Source organism: Taudactylus pleione, unplaced genomic scaffold, assembly GCF_031769625.1.
Source record: "Taudactylus pleione unplaced genomic scaffold, aTauple2 ptg000084l, whole genome shotgun sequence".
NCBI lineage: Eukaryota > Metazoa > Chordata > Amphibia > Anura > Myobatrachidae > Taudactylus > Taudactylus pleione.
In genome coordinates this window covers 235180-261662 of record NW_028284486.1, presented here as the reverse complement: position 1 = coordinate 261662, position 26483 = coordinate 235180, and the positions used below count along the sequence as shown (strand labels likewise).

General features: G+C 48.2%; 1 protein-coding gene across 2 annotated transcripts in view; it reads right to left on the bottom strand.

The window, feature by feature from the left end:
• Positions 1-26483, bottom strand: part of ARHGAP35 (Rho GTPase activating protein 35) — a 67545-nt gene that overhangs the window by 40476 nt on the left and 586 nt on the right. The gene's annotated exons all lie outside the window — the stretch shown is intronic.

Below are 26483 nucleotides of genomic sequence, written 5' to 3'. Positions count from 1 at the left end.
TTCTTGCGCTGGAGCTCTAGATGTACTGGCTTGAACAGGTAGCCGCTTACAACAGAGGCTACACAATCCATCCTGTATAACATCCTGCTCAGACAGACCTGCCTACTCTATCTTCAAAGTCCATAGGGTCCACAGGGAGACCTTGGGGTGTAGGTGATGGCTCTGGAATCCGGGTACCACGCAGTTAAAAGCTTTCAGTTCCCAGGATGTACTGGTCCACTCCCCGTATACCCTGCCCCCGAGCCAGGGGCGCCTCAGTTGGTAATAAGCCAAAAGTGTATAAAAGAGAGAAGGAAGATTGGAACTCTCAAGAATCACACTCCCACAGAGAAGATGGAAAGCCGGTAACCAGCAACATAGCCCAGATAAAGCCAGATGCGTCAGAGCGGGTACCCTGTGAACGTCGAAGAAAGAGTTAACAAAAGGTAAGTTCTTACTATAACTCATTTTCTTCTTCAGGGTCCATAGGCTCCACAAGGAGACCTTGGGGATATCCCAAAGCAGTCCCTTTAAGGGTGGGGACGCTCCTGCACTGGGAGAATTCGACGACAAAAAGAAGCATCCTGAGAGGCAAAGGTATCAAAGGCATAGAACCTTAGAAAGGTCTGGAGAGAAGACCACGTAGATGCCTTACACAGCTGAACAGCCGAGGCGCAACGGCGAGCTGCCCATGGAGGGACCAACAAACCAAGTGGAATGAGCAGTAACAGAAGCCGGAACAGGAAGGCCTGCCTGTGTGTAAGCCTCTGAGAGAACCATACAAAGCCATCTAGCCAATGTTTTTTATTGGCTGGCGATTCTTTCTTGTGAAATCCTTACAGCACAAATAAAGAGTCCGATTTTCGGAGGGAACTGGTCTGGTCCACATAAATTCTGAGAGCGCGGACCACATCCAAAGAGGCCACATCTGCCGAGAGACCGGTGACTGAAAGGCCGGAACTATAGCTTCTTCATTAATGTGGAAACTACAAACAACTTTAGGAAGGAACCCAGGGCGAGTGCGAAGCACAGCCCCGTCCTGGTGAAAAATCAGAAAAGGGGAGTGACAATAGAGCACCCCTAACTCCGACACCCTCCTGGCGGATGCAATTGCCAGAAGAAAAAGTCTTAGCCGTTAACCACTTGAGTTCCAACGAATATAGTGGTTCAAATGGAGGACCCTCTAGGGCCAGATGAACTCCCGCCAAAGCGGAACAAGGCTTTGTTGAAACCATACTAAGAGCAGAGACATGCACTTTTAAGGAGGCCAGGCGGAGGCAGAGGTCCAATCCAACTTGAAGAAAGGCCAGGACTCAGGGAATCCGAAACACCCGAGGGTCGTAATTTCTGGGACTACACTATTGGAAATATGTATGCCACACTCTGTGATAGATCCAAGCAGAAGCTGGCTTGCGCGCTCTAAGCATCAGGTTGACGACAGAGCGAAAGAATCTTTTGGACATTAGAAGGGATGTCTCAAAAGCCACGCCGTCAAAGACAGACGATCCAGGACCTGGTAAAGGCAAGGACCCTGAGACAGCAGGTCCGGACGTTGAGGCAGTAGGAATGGAGCGTCGATGGAGAAACTCAGAAAATCTGAGTACCAATGACGCCTGGGCCAGGCTGGAGCCACCAGCAGGACAGTGCCTCAGTCTTGTTTGAACTTCCAAAGAACTCGAGGAAGAAGGGAGACTGTCTGTAAAATGGGCCTTCCAGTTTGCGTACCTGTTTCCTCCAGAGCGTCCACCAAGCTTGCCTCGGCATCTCTTGTTCTGGACCCGTACACTGGTAATTTGTGATTGTGTCGGTAGGCCATGAGGTCCACCTCTGGGAGGCCCCATTTGTCCACTAAGGGGTAAATTTACTAAAGTAAGATTTTTTAGAAGAGAGTTTGAAAAGTGAAGTTGTCAGATTCTACTTAACATTTAACTAGCACCTCCTAGAAGATAATAGCTAGAATCTGATTGGTTACTATGGGCAACATCACTTTTAAAACTCACTTCTAAAAACTCTCACTTTAGTAAATTTACCCCTAAGTGTTGAAACACCTCTTGGTGAAGGGACCATTCCCCTGGATGCAGTCATGACGGCTGAGGAAGTCCGCTTCCCAATTGAGAACTCCCGGGATGAACACTGCCGAAATGGCTGGGAGGTGACACTCTGCCCATGTCAGAATGCGTGACACTTCTCTCATTGCTGCCCGACTTTGAGTGCTTCCTTGATGGTTGATGTAAGCTACCGTGGTGGCGTTGTCGGACTGAACCTGCACTGGTTTTCCGTGAAGCATGTGTTTAGCCATCTTGAGGGCCCTGTACACGGCCTGAAGTTCCAATATGTTGATTGGGAGTGTTGCCTCAACTGCTGTCCAACAACCCTGAAAAGATTGCGGACCGGTCACTGCGCCCCAGCCTCGGAGACTAGCGTCCGTTGTTAGGTGTACCCAGTCCGGGATCCAAAAGGGGCGACCCTTGATTACATGAGACGTCAGTAGCCAACAAGACTGAAACAGACCCCCCCATTCGGAGAAAGCACTATTGTCTGAGCTTTGATCCGGTGGGGCAATCCGTTCCATCTGGAGAGGATGAGCTGCTGCAGAGACCTGGAGTGAAATTGAGCATATTCCACCATGTTGAAGGTGGACACCATGGATCCCAGAACCTGATCGCCGAGTGGATTGCCACCTGGCGACTGTGGAGGCATCTGCGTATTCGTAGTTGTAATGTGGAGATCTTTTCTGAAGTCAGAAAGATTCTCTGTGGTTGAGAATCCAGTAGGGCCCCCAGATGAATCATACTCTGCGAGGGATTCAAGGACTTCTTCCAATTAACCACCAGTGCACATGTAGAAAGGCAATTGTTAATTGCAGGTGGTGGCGAGCACTTCTGGAGAACCTGCCAACAGGAGGTCATCCAGGTATGGTAGTAGTCGGATAGCCTGATTCCACAGATGGGCCGCCATGATAGTCATAACTTTGGTAAACACCCTTGGAGCTGTGGACAGGCCAAAGAGTAGCACCTGAAACTGGAAGTGTTGCTGTAGTATAGCAAACCGGAGACAACGCTGGCGAGAGGGACACGTAGGTATGCGTCCTGAATATCCAGTGATACCATAAAATTCCCAGGTTCCATAGCCAGTATGATGGAGCATAGGGTTTCCATCCTGAACCTGGGCACCCTGAGGATTTTTTTCAGGTATTTGAGGTTGAGGATAGGCCGATGAGACCCATTCTGCTTCTTCACCAGAAAGAGCAGAATAATAACCAGTTCCTCGCTGGGATAGTGGGACTGGCACAATTACCCCTGCCTGCAGCAAGGACTGTCTGGCTTTCTGGATCTGTAAGACCTTGTTCTTTTCTGAAGGGCCTGAGCAGAAAAAAACTGGTGAGGTCTTCGAAGGAATGAGAGGGCGTACCCCTGAGAGACTACTTCTCTTACCCAAGCGTTCTTGGTGGTTTGACACCAGCACTGGGCGAACTGAAGAAGTCAGCCTCCCACTCTGGGATCCCCCAGAGGGAGGTCCGCCCCGCCAGGCTGAGGGTTTATCCTCTGGTTTGGAAGCAGGGCGTCTAGTGCTCCAGGCCTGTCTCTTAGGCCTTCTTGGCAGCCGACTGTCTAGGAAAGGACTGTCCTTTGGGTTTTCCTTGGGGACGAAAGGACCAAAAGGAAGATGTTCGAGACTTTGAAGGGGCAGATGCTGAAGGCAGAAACTTTCTTAGAATCAGCATCTGCCCTCCAAGAGCGCAGCCATAGGGAACGGCGAGCAGACACGGCGAGACTCTGGAGGTCAGTAGACTGGTATCCAGAGCTGCCTCACCAATATTTGCAGCCGCATCCCTAATGTGGTCAACCAATGATAACTGATTCTCAGGAGCTTCCGAGGGGAAGCTGTCCTCAAATGCATCGGCCCAGCTCTCTATAGCTTCAGCTACCCATGAGATAGCCATGGACAGGCGGGCAACAGCTCCTGGAAGGGAGTATATAGATTTCAGGCAAGTTTCCACCTTCCTATCTGTAGGATTCTTTAAGGAAGCAATGGAAGGCATAGGTAGTGTAGCACACTTTATTAAACATGTAACATGAGAATCCAACGCAGGGGGGAGATTCCCATTTTTTACAATGAGCATCAGAAAATGGGTAACATGAGGCCAAACGCTTGTGAGGCTGATACCCCTTACTAGGCGATTGCCAGGCAGCAGCCATGTGATCTACTAGCTGATCTGATAGAGGGAATACTGCCGAAGTCACCTTGACCCATTTAAAGTGAGGGTGTTTGGATTGAGGGGCTGGCTCGTCATCTTCTATTACCAATATGGATCTGACAGCACACACCAAGGCAGGAATATCAATATTTGACCTAGTCTCCACCTCTTGCCGAGGTGAGTCAGGGTTCGAGGCCTCAACAATCTCTCCGTCGTCAAATGACATCTCAGAGTTGTGTGGACTGAGAGGACAACACAGGACGCTTAGCTGGCTTTAGGGGTTTCTCACCCTGCAACATGGTCTGAAGGGCAGTAGAGGAAGCCGCCAGGCTCTGCATTAAAGTGGAGAAAACATCTACCCATGGTGGACGCATAGCCTGTGGTAGTCCCAGTAAGAGAATGAGACTGCTGAGGTACAGGAGGAGTCTACATAAACTGAGGTAGACCCTGAAAGGGCATGATGGTCTGCTGAGGTAACCCCATCTGGGAAAAAAACAACTGGGCCTGCAATGGAGGCCAGGACCTGAGAAAAGGCAGCCCAAGGGGGTTCCTGTACCGTTGTTGGGGAGTTTGAGGTGCATGGAGGATTATAACACCTCACACAATCTCTCCTGAACCAAATCCTCCTCACTTAAACCTGCAGCACATAACCTGCAAGATAGTAGAATGGGTGCAGATGTGTGTTCGTTACTCTTGTCAGACATGTGTGACACACAATATGGCACTGGGTATGATGCAATCCTGAGTATATAGGAAACTAGTCGGAGAGCAAAACATTGCTCCTGTCTGATAATTGGGTAAGCTGCAGGAGCCTTTGCCTAAATATGGCACAGTGCAGCACACAACAGTATGTGACAGACCTCACAAATATCTTTTATATATGTGAGGTATAAGAACCACCCTAACTACACCTGTATTAGGGCAGATTAGAGGAAAGGTACAGACATATGCTGACAGTTAGGAAAAAGAAAACACAGACAGGCAGCGCTAGCATAAGTCTGGTAGGCTATAGCGCTACATACACTAACCAAAAAGAGAGGTATGTAGGGGGACTGGACCTTGCGCTGTCCTGAGAGAGCTGCGACTGCACCGCTGGAGACCTCAGAGGGGGCGTGGCCGGAGGAGAAGAGCTCAGAGAAGCCAGACCTCAGAGGAAAGGCGCCCTGAGCTGAGGGGAGGAGCCGTAGGCAATGGGGAAGCTGTCTGCCCTAGCTGATAGTTAACTCCCCGGGAAGCTGGGTCCCGCACCGATTGTCCCTGGTGGTCTAGTGGATCGCGGTGGCTAGAGCCTGCGTCCACACTCAGCCACCTCCGATCTGTCCTGAGACTGCAGGTATTGACTGCCTTAACGCACGGGTCACCGCGAGCAGTGACCTGCCTTACCTGTCCCCTTAGTGTCTGGCTGCAGTCTGGGTCCTCACCGGGGGCCTTGGCTTGCGCTGACCCCCGGAATGCCCCCCGAGATCCCCAGCTCAGTAATGGCATCGCGGCACCAGAGGGGTGACAGAGCGGCAGCGCCGTAGACCCACGGACAGTCTGCTGCTGCTTAGGCAGTCCCCTGCGTAATGGTGACCCGACTCCAGCCGGGCACCAACAAAACTGAGGTGCCTCGGGGGCGGGGTATAGAGAGCGGACTAGTGCATCCTGGAAGCTGAAAGCTTTTAACTGGTGCCCGGATTCCAGATCCATCACCTACACCCCGAGGTCTCCCTGTGGACCCTATGGACCCTGAAGAAAAGCCTGGGACTGCCTAGGCAGTCTCACTATATAACAGGTGCGTCTGGACACTTGCCAAGCACCAAACAAAAAAACTGAATGCCTGTGGCTGGGGGCCGGGTATATAGGGAGGAGGACCGATGCATGCTGGGAGCTGCAAAGCTAGAAGCTGTTTGGTGCAGTGGATCGTTTCCACTACATACCCCCCATTGTAGATTCTGCGGACCCTATGGACCCTGAAGAAGAAATAGCGGTGCAACGATCAGACAGTGAATAGAGACAGGAAAATTTGGGGGCAGCCAGGCATATCTAAGTAGCGGACACGCCCCCAAGAGTGCCGACAGGGGGCGTATCTTAAAATCTCCCCTTTACAGATGCGTGCGCAGAAGTGTCCCTTTCAAGGGACAGCGCCAGACCTAGAGTGAACACTATATAACATGCATATAATGGTGGTGGCATACCTGTAAATAATATGCATATAATGGGAGTGTATATACATCCAATGAGGCCTGTCTAAAGTTTGGTGAATGGTCTTGTATATCTGTATGCATGGACATGTCTGGACCTGCCCCCAGTCGGGGTTTGCCCGAGGCCTCCGCCGCACTGCCATTGCACTCATTTCAACAGTGTCCCGAGCAGTGTGCATCGACCAGCAATGGAGCTCGTCTTCTGATTCCTCGCCACTGCGAAATCGTACACATTTTCTACTCACAGCATCCTGCCCGTACACTTTCACCAACATTTTGTGCGTCTCGTCGCCTATTTACCCAATTTGAAGCAGAACTTAATGTTGTGTCGTTGCACCATTCCAGGCAGAGTGCAGTGCCCTGCTAAAACAGCCTAGCGACAATAAAAAAAAAAAGAAAATATATATATATATATCTCTATATATCTCTCTATTATCTCTACTATATAAAAGCGAAAATTTGTCCTTCTGTCTTTCTATACAAATCCAGTTTACAAGCCACGATAGTGACATTTTACATACGAGCGTATTAAAACACGGCGGAGGCAACTAAAAAAAAAAATAATAATAATTTTAAATCGAAATGAATTACTGTTACTTTTTAATTCATTAAAAACCACAATTTTTGCATAGCATTCGCCTTTTACAGGTCAGGTACGGAATTACAAAAGGATTTAGCTTATTTTTTCTTTTCTATCTTCTCTACTATATCAAAGTGAAAATTTGTCCTTCTAGCTTTCTATACAAATCCACAGTTTACAAGCGAAGATCGTGACATTTTACATACGAGCGTATTAAAACACGGCGGAGGCAACTAAAAAAAATTTTACATCGAAATTAATTACTGTTCATTATTAATTAATTTAAAGCCACAATTTTTGCTGGACGCTCATTGCGGGACATCACGGCATATGGGTAGGGCCTAGGAGCAAGCGTTTTGTGTTGTCATGATCTTAAGTTTTATTATCGAAGAGAGCTTTAGCCGGCTTTCCCAGCATTCTCAGCTCTCTGACTATACCAAATTACACAACATTTACTTTTCTTCCAACTACGTCAAAATGCTGACTTTGCAAGGACCCTGAAGTACTGTGAGCTGCCAAAATATTACACATGGAAAGCTTCTCCCAAAGTTCTTCTGCGCAGAAAACAGGGAGTCGCTGTAGATGGTCATCCTGGTATCAGAGCAACAGAAGCTCTTGGCCGTGTTTACACTGTACATCCTACACATTTTGAATGCCTCTATCTCCGAAGTTTGCTTTACACCGTTAAAGGTCCTACTTCCTTAGGACTGTTGATGGGGAAGACTGTCACTATTCGTGAGACTTACCTAAGGAGAGGATGATGTGTAAACAAACATTCTTAAAATCCCAGGCTACGCCAGGTACTCCAGCTAGTACTATATATATGTTATATACACCCACTCACGTTTGTATACACCCCCCCCCCCCAATTATATATGCATGTTATTTAAACCTCCCACCCCCTTATGTTGCTGATGTTCGACGCATACTGCTCGGGACACTCTGTTGAAATGAATGCAATGGCAGTGCGGTGGCGGCCTCTGGCAAACCCCCTACAGGGGGCAGGTCCAGACATGTCCATGCGTGCAGATATATCAGACCATTCACCAAACTTTTTAGACAGATCTATAATATGCATAGAGTGTAGCGATTCCACTAGGCTGGTTCAGTGGAGCGCCACGCCCTGTCCTAGTTCCAAAGGGCAGAAAGAACCCTGTCCTCCGGCACGGTGCCCCGCTGAAACAGCCTGTGGGCTCGGTGCCCTCCTGCGGTTCCGCGGTTGGGGAAAACGGCGGTCACCGCCGGTGAATGGATGCCAGGCGCATTCAGAGTGACCACAGCGCTTGGGGGCTGCTCGGCATGTCCGTAAGTACCGGGTACGCCCACAAGAGTGACGAAAAGGGGACATGTCAAGGGGACAATGCCCCTTTTTCGGGCACGCACAGAAGTATCCTTTCTCTAAGTCCGACACCAGACAGAGTGAATACTAGTGTGGTTTATAATATATAAAGGGGGTGGCATACAATATGTATATAATGGTGGGGTGTATATAACATGGATATAATGGTGGGGTGTATATAACATGTATATAATGGTGGGGTGTATATAATGAGAGTTATGGTAAGAACTTACCTTTGTTAACTGTCTTCGACATCCATAGGGTCCACAGGGAGACCTTGGGGTGTAGGTGATGGGATTTAATCCAGGCACCACGCAGTTAAAGCTTTAGCTCCCAGGATGCACTGTGTCCACTCTCCCTATACCCTGCCCCCGAGCCAGAGGCACCTCAGTTGGTAACAAGCCAAAGGCTAGAGGAGGATAAGAGAGAAGGAAGACTGGTACACACAAGAATCACACTCACAGAGAAGGAGACGGGAAACCGGTGACCAGTAAGAGAGCCCATATGAAGCCAGGTGTGTCAGGGCGGGTGCCCTGTGGACCCTATGGACTTCAAAGAAAGAGTTAACAAAGGTAAGTTCTTACCATAACTTATTTTCTTCTTCAGGGTCCATAGGCTCCACAGGGAGACCTTGTGGATGTCCCAAAGCAGTCCTTTTAAGGGTGGGTACGCTCCTGCGCTGAGAGGAGAAATCCGGCTCCCAAAGGAAGCATCCTGAGAGGAGAGTTATCAAAGACATAGAACCTCAGAAAGGTCTGGACAGAAGACCACGTGGCCATCTTACAAAGACCACGTGGCCGCCTTACAAAGCTGAACAGCCAAGGCGCCACAGCGAGCTGACCACGAGGGAGCCACAGACCGAGTAGAATGAGCCTTAACAGAAGTCAGAACAGGCAGGCCTTCCTGCGTGTCAGCTTCTGAAATAGTCATACGAAGCCATCTAACCAAAGTTTGTTTATTGGCTGGCCATCCCTTCTTGTGAAATCCATAAAGCACAAACATGGAGTCTGATCTCCGAAGAGAACTGGGAGGGTCCACATAAATCCTGAGGGCGCGGACCACATCCAATGATCCCTCATCTGCCGACAGGTCTGGTGATAGAAAGGCCGGTACTATAATTTCCTGATTAATATGGAATCTAGAAACAACCTTAGGAAGGAACTCAGGGCGAGTACGAAGCACCGCCCTGTCCTGGTGAAATATCAGAAAAGGACGACAATTCTGACACCCTTCTGGCAGATGCAATAGCCAGAAGAGAGCCTTAGCTGTCAACCACTTAAGTTCCATTGAATCCAGCGGTTCAAATGGAGGACCCTGTAGGGCCCGAGGAACTACTGCCAAATCCCAAGGAGCCACTGGTGGGACAAAGGGAGGTTGAATCCGGAGGACACCCTGGAGGAAGGTGTGGATATCCGGAAGCGGAGCAATTCTATGTTGGAACCACTCTGACAGTGCAGAGGCATGCACTTTCAATGAGGCCAGGCGTAGGTCCAATCCAGCTTGAAGGAGATTCAAAACACCTGAGGATCATAGTCGCTTGTACGACACCACTGGAAATATGTACGCCACACTCTGTGGTAGATCCTGGCGGAGGATAGATAGATATGAGATATATATATCTATCGATAGATGACCGGGCTAGAGAATCCTTTGGACATTAGGAGGGATGTCTCAATAGCCACGCCGTCAAAGACAAATGATCCAGGTCCGGGTAAAGGCAAGGACCCTGAGACAACAGATCCGGACGTTGAGGCAGCAGGAACAGAGTGTCGATGGAGAGACTCTGAAGAGCTGAGTAACAATGATGTCTGGGCCAAGCTGGAGCCACCAGGACAGTGCCTCTGTCTTGCTTGAATATCCGAAGAACTCGAGGAAGCAGGGAGACTGGAGGAAATAGGTACGCAAACCGGAAGGTCCATTTTACTGACAGAGCATCCACCAGGCTTGCTCCGGCAGCTCTTGTTAACTCCCGGAATGAACACTGCTGAAATGGCCAGGAGATGAGATTCTGCTCATGTCAGAATGTGTGACACTTCGGTCGTTGCTGCCAGACTTCAAGTGCCTCCCTGATGGTTGATGTAAGCCACTGTGGTGGCGTTGTCGGACTGAACCTGCACGGGCTTTCCGTGAATAATGTGCTTTGCCATCATGAGGGCCCTGTACACAGCCCGAAATTGCAATATGTTGATGGGCAGGGATGCCTCTATCGTTGTCCACCTGCCCTGAAAAGAGTCATGGTCACGGCGCATCCCAGGACCCTGGCATCCGTTGTTAGGAGTATCCAGTCCGGGATCCAAAAGGGGCGACCCTTGTTTAGATGGGATTTCTATAACCACCAAGAGAGGGACAGACGCACCTCCGGAGAGAGTTCCATCGTCTGAGCTCTGATCTGGTGAGATAATCCGTTTAACTTGCAGAGGATCAGACCCTGCAGGGGCCTGGAATGGAACTGAGCATATTCTACCATGTCGAATGTGGACACCGTGGATCCCAGAACCTGCATTGCCGAGTGGACTGACACCCTGCGAATGTGGAGACACCTGCGTACTCGCAGCTGCAGCGTGGAGATTTTTTCTGGAGTTAGAAAGATTATCTGCTGGTGCGAGTCCAGAAGAGCTCCCAAATAAACCATCCTCTGTGACGGAATTAGGGTGGACTTTTGCCAATTGATTAACCACCCATGTGCTTGTAGACAAGCGACTGTCAGGTGCAGGTGGTGGTGAAGCACTTCTGCAGAATTTCCCAACAAGAGGTCGTCCAGATATGGTAGGAGACGGATACCCTGACTCAGCAGATGGGCCACCACAACAGCCATAATTTTGGTAAACACCCTTGGGTCCGTGGATAGGCCAAAGGGCAGCGCACGAAACTGGAAGTGTTGTTGCAGTATGGCAAACCGCAGATAACGCTGGTGAGAAAGCGTTATGGGCACATGTAGGTTTGCATCCTGAATATCCAGTGATACCATGTAATCCCCAGGTTCCATAGCCAGTATGATGGATCGTAAGGTTTCCATCCTGAACCTGGGCACCCTGAGAAACTTGTTCAGAGATATGAGGTTGAGGATAGGCCGATGAGACCCATTCGGTTTCTGAACCAGGAAGAGAGTAGAATAATATCCAGTCCTTTGTTGAGATAGCGGAACTGGTACAAATTACCCCTGCCTGCAGCAAGGACTGTATGGCTTTCTGGATCTGCAAGGTCTCGATCTTGTCGGAAGGAGGGCCTGTGCAGAAAAATTGGGAGGGGAGGCCTTTGAAGGAATGAGAGGGCGTACCCCTGAGAGACCACTTCTCTTACCCAAGGATATTTGGTGGTTTCACACCAGCACTGGGCGAACTGAAGTAGTCGGCCTCCCACTCTGGGGTCCCCCAGAGGGAGGCCCGCCCCATCAGGCTGAGTGTTTAGCCTCCTGTTTGGAGGCCGGGCGTCTTGTGCTCCAGGCCCGTTTCTTAGGCTTGGCAGAGGACTGCCTAGGGAAGGACTGCCCTGTGGATTTTCCTTGGGTACGAAAGGACCGAAGGGAGGAGCTTCAAGACTTTGCAGGAGCAGATGCTGAGGGCAGAAATGCAGATTTGGCCAACGTGTGACACAATCTTGTCCAGGTCTGGACCAAACAAAATCTCCCCGTTATAGGGAAAGGCCTCAAGACCTTTCTTAGAATCAGCATCCGCACTCCAATAGCGTAGCCAGAGGGAACGGCGAGCAGACATGGCCGCAGCCGAGACCCTAGATGTCAGTAGACTAGCATCCAGAGCGGCCTCCCCGATATATATGCAGCCGCATCCCTAATATGGCTGACCAGTGACACCTGATTCTCCGGAACTTCCAAGGAATCCTCAAGTGTATCGGGCCAACTCTCTATAGCCTTAGCTACCCAGGCGATAGCCACGGATGGCCAAGCAACAGCTCCTGAAAGAGAGTATATAGGCCTTCATTCAGAGGCGGCCGTACGGTCTACGACCGCACGGCCGCCTCAATGTTTGGCCAGTGCGCATGCGCACGAGGGAGCCGGCTCCCTCGTGCGCATTCGTGAGACCCGCTACGACCGACAGCGCTGGTCGTAGCGGGTCTCTTTCCAAAGGGGGCGAGCTGTTGATGTTGATTGACAGCTCGCCCCGTTTGGAAGGCGGGCCGGGGGGGTGGCAGCCCAAACGGAGGCGTTCCCATGGGAACGCCTATCGTTTGGGGGAGGAGAGCTTCCGGCTCAGACAGAGCCAGAAGCTCTCCGGGGCTTACGACAAGCGAGACCCTACCCTAGGGTCTCGTCGTAAGCCCCGATGGTCACCATCACCGGAGCGGTCGTTAGAGCTGTGGGTGTAAACCCACAGCCTAACGACCGCAACAGAGGCGGGCGGCCAGGATGCAAGCGGCAGCCCAGTTTCTGAGCAACCGCTTGCATCCTCCGACCGCCTCTGAATCAGGCCCATAGACTTTAGGCAAGTTTCTACCTTCCTATCCGTAGGATCCTTTAAGGAAGAAGTGGAGGCATAGGCAACGTTGCACTTTTAATTACTCGTGTAACGTGTGAATTCATTGCAGGGGGCGATTCCCACTTCTTACAATGAGCCTCAGGAAATCGGTAACATGAGGTCAGACGTTTCTGAGGTTGATACCTCTCACCAGGCCTCAGCCATGTGACCCACCAGCTGATCTGACAGAGGGAACACTGCCGAAGACACCTTTATCTGTTTAAACAGAGGGTGTTTGGATTTAGGGGCTGGTTCGTCATCCTCTATAACCAATGCGGATCTGACCGCATGCACCAAGGCAGGGATATTAATTCTGGAATTGGGCTCCACCTCTTGCCGAGGGGACATGGGTTAGAGGCATCAGCCACCTCTCCGTCATCAGATGACATGTCAGACTGTGATAGCTGTGTGGATTGAGATGACAACACAGGACACTTAGCTGGTCGTACAGGTTTCTCACTCTGCAACATGGCCTGAATGGCTGTAGCAGGACTCTGTACGGAGGTAGATAAAACATCCACCCATGGTGGTGGACCACCCTGTAATAATCCCACTGTGGGAATGACTGCCTGCTGTGGTACAGGAGGGGTCTGCACAATCAGTGGTAGTCCCTGTGAGTGAGGGACGGACTGCTGTGGTACCCCCCATAGGAGGAACCGCCAGGCGGTCCACAAAGGAGGCCAGCATCTGGGGAAAAAACACCCAAGGGGGCTCCTGTACTGATGTCGGGGCACCTGGCGAGGTATAATATCTCGCACATAACCCATCCCGCACCACATCCTCCTCACTGAAAACCGCAGTACATGATCTGCAAGTTTGCGACATAAGTACGGGCATGTGCCCATTACCCTCGTCAGACATGTCTGCTGGGTACATGACGCACACTAGCGCACTGTGTACAAAGTAACCACTGCTATGTATAGATACTAACAGGGAGCAATATACTGGTCCTGTCTTATGCTTATGGAAGCTGCAGGAACCCGTTGCCAAGATATGGCTCAGTGCAGTACACAACAGTATGTGACCGATCTCAGCAATATATATGGTCAGGTATGAGCCACCCTAATAACACCTGTATTAGGAGAGAAAAAGAGAGAGGGTATAGCCATAAGCTGAGAGCTAGCACAAGTCACATACAATGCAGGAAAGATGCTGCAAAGGGGCACTATACTCAACTACACAGACGTCTGCTAGGAAATAGCGCTACATACGCTGACCCTGGGGAGAGGTATGCAGGGGGACCAGACCACGCTGTCCTGGGAGAACTGTGACTGAACCAGAGAAAATGGCCGCCGGAGAGCTCAGAGGGGTCGTGTCCGAAGGAGGAGAGCAACTCAGGGAAGCTGTCTGCCCTGGCTGGTTATTACTCCCTGGGACGCTGGTTTCCAGCACCGATAAGTCCTTGGTGGTCCAGTGGAACGCGATGGCCTGAGCCCACACCCAGCACCTCCGGTCTGTCCCCTGAGACCAGAGGAATCGACTGCTATAACATGCGGATCACCGCAAGCGGCGATCCGTCTTACCTGTCCCCGGTTGTCTTGGTGCAGTCTGGGTCCTCTCCGGGGGCCCTGGTTAGCGATGACCCCCGGAATGCCCGTCGAGATCCCCAGATCAGTACTGGCATTGCAGCACCGGAGGGGTGATTGAGCAGCAGCGCAGATAACTAGGAGGAAGTGACCTCTGATATGTGTACTCCCCCGTGGCGTCGACGTGGGGGGTGGAGCCACAAGGAAACACGTCAGGTGACTTCCGCAGCCTCTACATGAATCACCTGACGTGCTTCCACCCACAGTGTCTACACTACGACGAAGCAAGGGTGTACCGCCCCAGCCCTACCGGAAAAATCACAGCAGCGCTGCCTATATATTTTGCTCCTCTACTGTACATTTCACTGTTAATTACCAGCTCAAGGAGGTACTCCTTGGAGACGGTAATTAACAGTGAAATGTGCCTGTTCTTAAATTGTATTTACAAGTTACAACGATATCACTAATAATTAAATGCAGTGTTATATTTTATTAAATATTTTTTTTTTACTTTTCATTAAATGATCTTCACTTTTTCGATTAGCCAGATTTTTTTCCCTACAATTTTAGTAGCTCTTTAGAAGGTTCATTTTTCAAGTAGCTTTTAAGGTTGGTGACCTCTGATGTACAGTATATAATGGTGGGGTGTATATAATATGTATATAATGGTGGGGTGTATATATAACGGTGGGGTGTATATAACATGTATATATAATGGGGGGTGTATATGTAACATCGGGTATATATATAACATCTATATAACGGTGGGGTGTATAGATAACATCTATATAACGGTGGGGTGTATAGATAACATCTATATAACGGTGGGGTGTATAGATAACATCTATATAACGGTGGGGTGTATAGATAACATCTATATAACGGTGGGGTGTATAGATAACATCTATATAACGGTGGGGTGTATAGATAACATCTATATAACGGTGGGGTGTATAGATAACATCTATATAACGGTGGGGTGTATAGATAACATCTATATAACGGTGGGGTGTATAGATAACATCTATATAACGGTGGGGTGTATAGATAACATCTATATAACGGTGGGGTGTATAGATAACATCTATATAACGGTGGGGTGTATAGATAACATCTATATAACGGTGGGGTGTATAGATAACATCTATATAACGGTGGGGTGTATAGATAACATCTATATAACGGTGGGGTGTATAGATAACATCTATATAACGGTGGGGTGTATAGATAACATCTATATAACGGTGGGGTGTATATATAACATCTATATAATGGGGGTTGTATATGTGTATATAATGGTGGGGGTATATAATGGTGGGGGGTATATATATATGTATATAATGGGGTTGTATATAATATGTATAGAATGGGGAATGTATATCATATGTATATAACATGTACATAATGGGGGTGTATATAATATGTGTATATAATGGGGATGATATATAATGTGTTTAATGGGGGACGTATATATAATATGTATATAATGGTGGGGTGTATATAACATGTAAATATAGGGGTGGTGTATATAATGGGGGTGGCAAATAATGTGTAGAATGGGGGTGTATATAACATGTAAATAATGGGGTGACGTGTTCATAATGGGGTATGTATATAATGGGGGTGGTATACAAAGTGTATATAATGGGGGTCTATATAACATGCATATAATGGTTGGTGTATCGATCATGTATATAATGGGGGTGGTATATAATGTGTATAATCGGGGTGTATATAATATGAGATATGGTAAGAACTTACCCTTGTTATCTCTATTTCTACGAAGTCCATAGGGTTCCACAGGATACCTTGGGGTATAGGTGTGACGTCAGTCGCAGGGCACCAAAGAGTTAAGCTTTCAGCCTCCCAGGATGCACTAGGTCCCCCTCCTATACCCCGCCCCCGGGCCAAGGCACCTCAGTTAGTTACCAAGCCATAGGCCGGAGGAGGAGAAGGAAGAGAGAGAACAAAGATCTGGACACATACAAGAATCACATTCTCACCAGAGGGAGACGGAAAACCGGTGACCAGAGCAAAGCCCATCTGCAGCACAGGTGCGACAGGGCGGGAGTCCTGTGGAACCCTATGGACTTCGTAGAAATAGAGATAACAAGGGTAAGTTCTTACCATATCTCATATTTTCTACTTCAGGGTCCATAGGGTATCCACAGGATACCTTGGGGATGTCCCAAAGCAGTATCCTTTAAGGGTGGGGACGCTCCTGTGCAGAAAGGAGAATCCGCCGCCCGAAGGAAGCATCCTGAGAGGCGAAGGTGTCAAACCTGTAGTACCTCACGAAGGTATGGACAGAAGACCACGTAGCAGCCTTGCAGATCTGAACTGCCGAGGCACCACGTCGAGCTGCCCAAGAAGGACCCACAGACCTAGTGGAATGAGCCTTCAGAGAAGGAGGGACCGGTAGGCCTTCATGAAGATAAGCTTCAGAAATAGCCATACGGATCCAGGCTGCCAAAGTTTGCTTTGAAGCAGGCCAACCCTTTTTACGGAAGCCATAGAGGACAAACAAAGCGTCCGACTTCCTAAACGAAGAAGTGCGGTCAACATAAGTCCTTAAGGCCCGCACAACATCCAAAGAGGCCTCACCCACGGAAAGACCCGGTGAGTTAAAGGCCGGAACAACTATTTCCTCGTTAACATGAAACTGGGAAACAACTTTGGGAAGAAACTCGGGCCGAGTGCGGAGTACTGCCCTGTTCCCATAAAAAACCAAGAAAGGGGGTCTACAAGAAAGAGCCCCTAACTCAGAAACACGTCTGGCCGAAGCAATGGCCAGAAGGAAAACAGTCTTAGCTGTTAGCCATTTAAGATCCACTGAGCCCAGTGGTTCAAACGGCGGTCCTTGGAGAGCCCTCAGGACCACAGCCAAATCCCAAGGCGCCACAGGTGGAACAAAGGGCGGCTGAATGCGGAGAACACCCTGCATAAAGGTGCGCACATCCGGGATTGTAGCAATCCTACGGTGAAACCAGACAGATAGGGCCGAAACCTGTACCTTCAAAGAAGCAAGGCGAAGCCCATGATCTAGTCCCGCTTGCAGGAAGGCGAGAATCCGAGACAGACGAAACTCCCGCGGTGCATAACCTCTCGGTCGACACCACTGGAAGAACGTATGCCACACGCGATGGTATATCCTCGCGGAAGACGGTTTCCGAGCTCGTAACATGGTACGCACCACAGAGCTGGAAAACCCCCGAGACCTCAGCATGGCCGTCTCAACAGCCACGCCGTCAAAGACAGCCGAGTCAGGTCCGGGTGAAGGCAAGGACCCTGAGACAGAAGGTCCGGTCGTAGCGGCAACCGCAGAGGACTGTCCACGGACAGACCCTGAAGGTCTGAGAACCAGTGCCGTCTGGGCCACGCGGGAGCTATCAACAGGAGCGTCCCTCCTTCCTGTTTGAATTTCCGGATTACCCGTGGAAGAAGGGAGACCGGAGGGAACAGGTATGCGAACCGGAACGTCCACCGGACGGACAGAGCATCCACCAGAGACGCCCCTTCGTCTCTTGTGCGAGACCCGTACACCGGCAACTTGTTGTTGTGCCGGGACGCCATGAGGTCGATTTGTGGAAGACCCCACCTGTCCACCAGTAGTTGAAAAACGTCCGGGTGCAGGGACCATTCCCCCGGATGAACGTCCTGGCGACTTAGAAAGTCCGCCTCCCAATTGAGCACTCCCGGGATGAAGACCGCTGATATGGCCGGAAGATTGCGCTCCGCCCAAACCAGGATCCGAGAGACCTCTACGAGAGCCGCCCGACTGCGAGTTCCTCCTTGCCTGTTTATGTAGGCCACGGTGGTAGCGTTGTCCGACTGGACCTGCACCGGGCGACCCTTGAGAAACCGCTGTGCCTGCTGGAGAGCATTGAAGACCGCACGGAGTTCCAAGATATTTATTGGAAGCTCCGCTTCTGTCGGCGTCCACCTGCCCTGGAACAAGTGTGGACCCGAAACTGCTCCCCAGCCCCGAAGACTGGCGTCCGTTGTCAACAGGACCCAATTTGGAACCCAGAACGGACGTCCCTTGTTGAGGTGGGTCGTCTGTAACCACCACGTAAGGGACAGGCGAACCTCCTGGGTGAGCACAATCGTCTGGGACTTCAGAGACTGAGTCAGCCCGTTCCACTTGGACAGGATCAGGTGCTGCAGAGGTCTGGAGTGAAACTGGGCGTATTCCACCATGTCGAACACCGACACCATGGAGCCCAGTAACCTCATCGCCGAGTGTAAGGACACCCGGCGGCTGTGCAGGCAACTGCGCACCCTTGACTGTAAAGCAGAGATCTTGTCCTCCGTCACGAAGATCCTTTGCTGTCCCGAGTCCAATAAGGCTCCAAGATGCAGAATCCTCCGAGACGGGATTAGAGTGGACTTCTGCCAGTTGATTAGCCAGCCGTGCCGTTGCAGCAGTGCAATGGTCAGGTCCAAGTGGCGTAACAGGAGCTCTGGAGATCCTGCCACCAATAACAGGTCGTCCAAATACGGTAACATGCGGACTCCCTGCAGCCGCAGAGAAGCCGCCATGACCGCCATCACCTTGGTGAAAACACGTGGTGCTGTTGCCAGGCCAAAAGGTAACGCCCGAAACTGGAAGTGGTCGCTGCGGATTGCAAACCTGAGGAACTGTTGATGGCGCAAAAGAATAGGGACATGCAGGTAAGCGTCCTGTATGTCCAATGACACCAAGTAGTCCCCAGGTTCCAGCGCCAGAATGATGGACCGTAGGGTCTCCATCCGAAACTTCGGGACCCGCAAAGACTTGTTGAGTGCTTTGAGGTTGAGAATCGGACGATATGACCCATTGGGTTTCTGTACCAAAAATAGATTTGAATAGAAACCCTGGCCCCTCTGGGAGAATGGAACAGGCACTATAACTCCAGCCTGGAGCATAGTGTGCAATACCTTCCGCAGCTCCGTAGCCTTGTTCCGGTCTGATGGGAGACCCGTGGTGAAGAAGCGAGCCGGGGGTCTGTGCCGGAAGGAGAGGGCGTATCCGTGGGAAACCACCTCCAGAACCCAAGTGTCTGTCGTAGTGGTCGACCAACACTGGGCGAACTGTAGCAGGCGGCCTCCCACCCTGGGATCCCCCAAAGGGAGGCCCGGACCGTCAGGCCGCAGGCTTGTCATCTGGCTTGGGGGCCGGACATCTGGTACTCCATGCCTGCTTCCGGGGCTTGACCGATTTCTTAGGGCCAGCCTGTCGAGGAAACGACTGTGGTTTGGGCCTGCCCTGGGCCCTAGATGACCGAAAGGACGATGGTCCCGAACCAGAAGGAGCAGCGGCCGACGGGAGACAAGCAGATTTGGCTGCCGCCAGCGTGGCCACAATCTTATCCAGATCCGGACCGAAGAGAACTTCTCCGGTAAACGGCAACGCTTCCAGACCTTTCTTGGAATCTGCGTCCGCCTTCCAGGATCGCAGCCACAAGGTGCGACGAGCAGCTACCGCTGCTGAAGAAATTCTAGACACCAGAGTACTAATGTCTAGAGCCGCCTCGTTGATGTAGGTGGCCGAATCACGGAGATTGCCAATCAACTCCGCCTGTTCAGCCGGACAGTCGGATTCAAAAGAAGCCTCTAATGAATCCGCCCAGCGCTCCATCGCTCTGGCAACCCAGCAAATGGCCATAGCCGGCCGTGCTGCCCCCCCTGCAAGGGAATAAGCGGACTTCAGGCAGATTTCTACCTTGCGGTCCGTAGCATCCTTAAGGGAGGACATGGATGGCATCGGCAATGTGGCACTACGGACAAGACGGGTCACGTGAGAATCCACCTGTGGAGGGGATTCCCACTTAGCAAAATAATTATCCGCGAACGGATAAGCCACCGCCAGGCGTCTCTGCGGCTGGTATCTTTTGCCAGGTTGTTTCCACGCCTCCTCTAAATGGTCCACCAACTGACCCGAAAGAGGAAAGACTGTGGCATCGCCCTTCACATCTTTGAAAAAGGCATACTTAGATTTAGCTGCTTCGTCCTCAATCACCAAGGCTGTGCGGACCGCCCGAATAAGTCCAGGAATATATACTTTGGACTTAGCATCAGCGTCCTTAGTATGGAGAGGTTCCTGATCGTAAGGATCCAGAATCTCCCCATCATCAGACGTCCCTTCGTCATCCTCATAAGGAGCGGACAGAGACGCCACCGGCCTTTTATGAGGCCGCATCACAGACTCCCCTTGCAACACATCCGACAAGTGCTGTACAGAACTCGTCAGGGAGTTAACCCACGCTGGCTCCTGAGAACCCGGGAGCGGGGAAATAGGGAGACTGTGGGGTACCACCAATTGTAGTGGGAACCCCTGCATGGGTGACGACACCACAGACTGCTGGGACAAACCCATCGGAGTAAACGCGGGCTGCGGAGCTAACTGGCCCACTAAAGCTGTTAACGCCTGAGCGAAACAAGCCCAGGGCGGCTCCTGTACCGGTGCTGTAACCGTAATAGGCCGCGCCATGGACAAACACTGCCGGCAAAGGCCCTCCGCGCTACCCTCCCCCTCCGCTAACGGTACTTTGCACGTGGTACACTGTAGCCGGAGGGGAAAATCACTTTCAGACATGATGGCACCACGTATGTGACCTCTCTCACCAATTAAGTATTAAATAGGCGAGAGACCACCCTGCAGCACCGCACCGCAAGGGCTTTAGCAGAAGAACAGGGACAGTAATAAAGCTGACAGTTTAGAGAAGAAAAGTTACAGGCAGCGCTAGCACAGTCACATACAATGCAGAGAAATAACAATTCCTGCACTAACAGCGCTGATTACTCAACTACACAGACACAGGGCCTGGTAGGACACAGCGCTGCATACACAGACCTGAGCCACAGCGGAGGAGAGGTATGCGGGGGGAACCAGACCACGATGCTTCCGTCCAGCGCTTCCAGCAGCGTTCACCATGCGTTCTGGAGAAGATGGCCGCCGAGGAGCAGAGAGGAGGCTGGCCTGGGGGAGGAGCGCTGCCACAGGACCAGTCGGCAGCATGCAGAGAGGGCTGTGTGCAGCGGGGGAGGCGCCGGCTGTGAGACAGGGAAGGCGCGCTCCCCTGGCATGCATTTAACCCCTGGGACGCCGCAGCGCTACCGCTCTGCTGCGGTCCGCTGTCCCAGGGGGTAGTGGAAGCGCAGGTTGGTCGCCTGGCTCCACGCTGCAGCCAGTCCCCAGGGAGCCCCCTGCCTGGGGACTTAGGACCATGTGATCAGCGGGGACCCACCGCGGGACCCCGCTGCTTACCTCTGTCCCCCTTGAATCCGGCCATGGTCCGGAGCATCTGGGGTCACCGCTAGCTGTGACCCCAGATGCCCACCAGCATCCCCGGATCAGTACCGGCGTTCTGGTACCGGCGGGGTGTAGGGAAGACAGCATGGACGTCAGGACTGACTGTCCATGCTGTTCATCCAGATGTGCAGCCACAGCTGCATGAAGAAAAAGCTTCAGGGGCTCTTCTAGCCCCCACTCCAACAGGTGCACCCGACTCCGGCCGGGCACCAAACTAAACTGAGGTGCCTTGGCCCGGGGGCGGGGTATAGGAGGGGGACCTAGTGCATCCTGGGAGGCTGAAAGCTTAACTCTTTGGTGCCCTGCGACTGACGTCACACCTATACCCCAAGGTATCCTGTGGATACCCTATGGACCCTGAAGTAGAAATATGTATATAATAGTGGGGTGTATAGAATATGTAAATAATGGGGGGTGGCATATATCTATATAATGGGGTGTGTATATAACATGTATATTATGGGGGTGTGGAATATAATGTGTATATAATGGGAGGTGAATATAATGTGTATATAATGGTGGATTTATACATATATAATGGGGGTGTGTATATAACGTAAATAATGGGGGTGTATGTATAATGGTGGGGTGTATATAACATGTATATAATGGGGGTGTATATAACATATATAACAAAATGGTGGGGTGTATATAACATGCATATAATGGTGGGGTGTATATAACATGTATATAATGAGGGGGATGTATATAACATGTATATAACAATGAGGGGGTGTATATAACATGTATATAATAATGGGGGGTGTATATAACATGTATATAATAATGGGGGGTGTATATAACATGTATATAATAATGGGGGGTGTATATAACATGTATATAATAATGGGGGGTGTATATAACATGTATATAATAATGGGGGGTGTATATAACATGTATATAATAATGGGGGGTGTATATAACATGTATATAATAATGGGGGGTGTATATAACATGTATATAATAATGGGGGGTGTATATAACATGTATATAATAATGGGGGGTGTATATAACATGTATATAATAATGGGGGGTGTATATAACATGTATATAATAATGGGGAGTGTATATAACATGTATATAATATTGGGGGGTGTATATAACATGTATATAATGGTGGGGGGGTGTATAGAACATGTATATATGTACATAATAGTGGAGTGTATATAACATGTATATAATGGGGTGTGTATAAAACATTTATATAATGGGGGGGTGTATATAATGGTGGGGTGTATATAACATGTTTATATAATGGTGGGGTGTATATAACATGTGTATATAATGGTGGGGTGTATATAACATGTGTATATAATGGTGGGGTGTATATAACATGTGTATAGAATGGTGGGGTGTATATAACATGTGTATATAATGGTGGGGTGTATATTACATGTGTATATAATGGTGGGGTGTATATAACATGTGTATATAATGGTGGGGTGTATATAACATGTGTATATAATGGTGGGGTGTATATAACATGTGTATATAATGGTGGGGTGTATATAACGTGTATATAATGGTGGGGTGTATATAACGTGTATATAATGGTGGGGTGTATATAACATGTGTATAATGGCGCTGTGAATATAACATGTATATAATGGTGCGGTGTATATAACATGTATAAAAGGAGGGGGGTGTATATAACATGTATATATTGGGGGGTGGTATATAATATATATATATATTGGGGGGTGGTATATAATATGTATATAATGGGGGGTGGTATATAATATATGTAAATGAGGGGGGTGTATAGAACATATATATATATATGTATATAATGCGGGTGGTATATAATGAGGGGGTGTATATAACATGTATATAATGGGGGGTGGTATATATGGGTATATAATGGGGGGTGGTATATAATGGGGGGTGGTATATATGGGTATATAATGGGGGTGGTATATATGGGTATATAATGGGGGGTGGTATATATGGGTATATAATGGGAGGTGAATATGTGTATATAATGGTGGATTTATATAATACATATATAATGGGGGTGTGTATATAACATGTAAATGGGGGTGTATGTATAATGGTGGGGTGTATATAACATGTATATAATGGGGGTGTATATAAAATGTATATAATGGGGGTGTATATAACATGTATATAACATATATAACAAAATGGTGGGGTGTATATAACGTGTATATAATGGTGGGGTGTATGTAACATGTATATAATGGTGGGGTGGTATATATGTGTATATAATGGGGGGGTGGTATATATGGGTATATAATGGGGGGTGGTATATATGGGTATATAATGGGGGGTGGTATATATGGGTATATAATGGGGGGTGGTATATATGGGTATATAATGGGGGGTGGTATATATGGGTATATAATGGGGGGTGGTATATATGGGTATATAATGGGGGGTGGTATATATGGGTATATAATGGGGGGTGGTATATATGGGTATATAATGGGGGGTGGTATATATGTGTATATAATGGGGGGTGGTATATATGTCTATATAATGGGGGGTGGTATATATGTCTATATAATGGGGGGTGGTATATATGTCTATATAATGGGGGGTGGTATATATGTCTATATAATGGGGGGTGGTATATATGTCTATATAATGGGGGGTGGTATATATGTGATATATAATATGTATATAATGGTGGGTGGTATATATGTGTATATAATGGGGGGTGGTATATATGGGTATATAATGGGGTGTGGTATATATGGGTATATAATGGGGGTGGTATATATGGGTATATAATGGGGGTGGTATATATGGGTATATAATGGGGGGTGGTATATATAATGGGGGGTGGTATATATGTGTATATAATGGGGGGTGGTATATATGTGTATATAATGGGGGGTGGTATATATGTGTATACAATATGTATCTAATGGGGGTGTATATAACATGTATCTAATGGGGGGTGTTTATAACATGTATCTAATGGGGGGTGGTATATAATATGTATCTAATGGGGGGTGGTATATAATATGTATATAATGGGGGGTGGTATATAATATGTATATAATGGGGGGTGGTATATAATATGTATATAATGGGGGTGGTATATATAATATGTATATAATGGGGGGTGGTATATAATATGTGTATATAATGGGGGGTTTATATAACATGCATATAATGGGGGGTGTATATAACATGCATATAATGGGGGGTGCATATAACATGTATATAATGAGGGGTGTATATAACATGTATATAATGGGGGGTGGTATATAACATGTATATAATGGGGGGTGGTATATAATATGTGTATATAATGGGGGTGGTATATAATATGTGTATATAATGGGGGGTGGTATATAATATGTGTATATAATGGGGGGTGGTATATAATGTGTATATAATGGGGGGTGGTATATAATATGTATATAATGGGGGGTGGTATATAATATGTATATAATGGGGGGGTGGTATATAATATGTATATAATGGGGGGTATATGTGTATATAATAGGGGGTGGTATATAATATGTATATAATGGGGGGGTGGTATATAATATATGTATATAATGGGGGCTGGTATATAATATATGTATATAATGGGGGGGTGGTATATAATATATGTATATAATGGGGGGGTGGTATATAATATGTATATAATGGGGGGGTGGTATATAATATGTATATAACGGGGGGTGGTATATAATATATGTATATAATGGGGGGGTGGTATATAATATATGTATATAATGGGGGGTGGTATATAATATGTATATAATGGGGGGGTGGTATATAACATGTATATAATGGGGGGGTGGTATATAATATATGTATATAATGGGGGGGTGGTATATAATATATGTATATAATGGGGGGGTGGTATATAATATATGTATATAATGGGGGGGTGGTATATAATATATGTATATAATGGGGGGGTGGTATATAATATATGTATATAATGGGGGGGTGGTATATAATATATGTATATAATGGGGGGGTGGTATATAATATATGTATATAATGGGGGGTGGTATATAATATGTATATAATGGGGGGGTGGTATATAACATGTATATAATGGGGGGGTGGTATATAACATGTATATAATGGGGGGGTGGTATATAATATATGTATATAATGGGGGGGTGGTATATAATATGTATATAATGGGGGGGTGGTATATAACATGTATATAATGGGGGGGTGGTATATAATATATGTATATAATGGGGGGTGGTATATAATATATGTATATAACGGGGGGTGGTATATAATATATGTATATAATGGGGGGGTGGTATATAATATGTATATAATGGGGGGGTGGTATATAACATGTATATAATGGGGGGGTGGTATATAATATATGTATATAATGGGGGGGTGGTATATAATATATGTATATAATGGGGGGGTGGTATATAATATATGTATATAACGGGGGGTGGTATATAATATATGTATATAATGGGGGGGTGGTATATAATATGTATATAATGGGGGGGTGGTATATAACATGTATATAATGGGGGGGTGGTATATAATATATGTATATAATGGGGGGGTGGTATATAATATATGTATATAATGGGGGGGTGGTATATAATATATGTATATAACGGGGGGTGGTATATAATATATGTATATAATGGGGGGGTGGTATATAATATATGTATATAATGGGGGGTGGTATATAATATGTATATAATGGGGGGGTGGTATATAACATGTATATAATGGGGGGGTGGTATATAATATATGTATATAATGGGGGGGTGGTATATAATATATGTATATAATGGGGGGGTGGTATATAATATATGTATATAACGGGGGGTGGTATATAATATATGTATATAATGGGGGGGTGGTATATAATATGTATATAATGGGGGGGTGGTATATAACATGTATATAATGGGGGGGTGGTATATAATATATGTAT